This window comes from Austrofundulus limnaeus, unplaced genomic scaffold, assembly GCF_001266775.1.
Source record: "Austrofundulus limnaeus strain Quisiro unplaced genomic scaffold, Austrofundulus_limnaeus-1.0 Scaffold1411, whole genome shotgun sequence".
Lineage (NCBI taxonomy): Eukaryota > Metazoa > Chordata > Actinopteri > Cyprinodontiformes > Rivulidae > Austrofundulus > Austrofundulus limnaeus.
In genome coordinates, this window is record NW_013953813.1 from 76,964 (window position 1) to 78,840 (window position 1,877).

A 1,877-nucleotide genomic window follows, 5' to 3' on the forward strand; every position below is an offset into this window, starting at 1 on the left:
TTGTTGAATCTGACGTGACATGTTCGTACGAACCCTTTGTACGAACAAAAATAAGAGAAATTTAGGATAAGAATACGAACATGTTCTTGCATGAGGCCCAGTGTCTTTATGTCCCATTGTTCTTAGCTGAATACTTGTTCTTTTGCAGTTCTTTTTCAGTTGCAGCTTTTTTAACAAACTTTCAGTGCAAAATGTGCCTGTGCTGCCCAGATACAAAAATGCATACGTCTGCACAGTTGTATTAGTTTTTGGACTCCTGACTTGGACAGCAACAGCAGATAGAATCAAGTTATCATCATCACTGATCCTGACATGGCTACAGGTTTGAGTCATTGTGGAGGTAGGACTCAGTGGATTCTGCGGACATCCAGGGAAAGCTTCTGTACTTTCCTTATCAATGTGCAGGACACTGGGATGCCTTTGGTGACATACAGAACAATCCAGGCAACCTCTGCACTCTCTGCTTCTGTGTCCCAATTTGAAACAACCAAAACACATGCCCTTTACATTAATAAAGTTTACTTTAGCTTTATGTGGCTGCTCTTTGAATTTAAAACATTTGTCAGTTGTATGATTACTGAAGAGACAATACAAACGGCCATGGTTTTTGGAGGTCTTGCACTTGTTCTTATTTTCAGCTGCTTTCATTGTTCACTGCAATAACATTTGTGGCGAAACTGCTCCTCTTTTCTTCTGTTTTGTAAAGCTGCTGTTGTTTTTGGAGTTGAGCGGGTCCACAATATTGCCAAACAATGGATCAGATTCAACTTTAACTAGTTTTTCTATAAATCCAACAAGATCTATGAATAATACTCTGACCCCTAATTTCATGCAAGTCACAGACTACATTTCTCTTTTATCTTATAAGGCAGCTTTGAGGATTCTGCTCCACATATTCATTGGCAAGTCCACTTCTTTCATGTGTGTGATATGTTCTGTTAAGTTAGCGCATCCTTTCAGAAACAAGGAAAAAGACTGCAGTGATTCATATCCTCACTTTTAATGGCTGGTCAGTTGTTAAATTAATCCATATAGGCATGTGAAAGTTTGTGTTTGTTTCCAAAATGTTCAGAAGGAAGACTTTTAGCTTTGAGATAACCCAGTTCTTGATGGACCCAATTGCAGGCTGAAGGCAGGCTTTAAATAAATAAAAAACTTTATTTAAAGTAAAAATCTGGTGGGGCGGCAAAACAAGAATAACAAGCTGGAGAACCAGGAGTGGAAACCAAACAATGAACTGACACTAAAGTGGTGGAGAACGGCTGCTTAATTACAAACAAAGCTGAGTGGAAGTTGGAGGCAACTGGGTGATTACAAATGAGGACTGATGTGAAAGAACTGACTTGGAGACAGAAACCTCTGAGAAGATGGTGATGGACACTAAAGGGAGGCAGAGCATAACACAACACACACACACACAAGACACAGATCCACACAGTTCTGATGGTAAATGCTGACAACTGTGCACAAGATCTCTGGGCTGCCCCCTGGTGTATTGCTCTARAGTGCAAACAGTCCCTCCAGCTGGATGGTTTGGCCTCCACACCATTCTCAGTTGTTCTTAGAAATGATTTAAATTGAAGGGTCTCCATCAAAAACATGGTTGTTTCTTGGTGTTGACTTAGAGTTCCCCTTTTCATAATATGACTTCATGCCATCAGAACGTTTTGAGCCACACTGTGAATTTATTTCCAACGCACAACGTTTTGTATTTGCAGCTGCTAACGCAGTCTGAAGCTCAAGTTGCTCCTTTTCATGTTTTAGATTATCCTCCAGCTCTTCAAGCTGCTGTTTCCTTTTCAGTGCTGCAGTGAACTCCAGCAGCGCTGCCTTTTCAGCTTCAGCCCTGATGAGTGCTGATGTTGTGGAGGAGACAC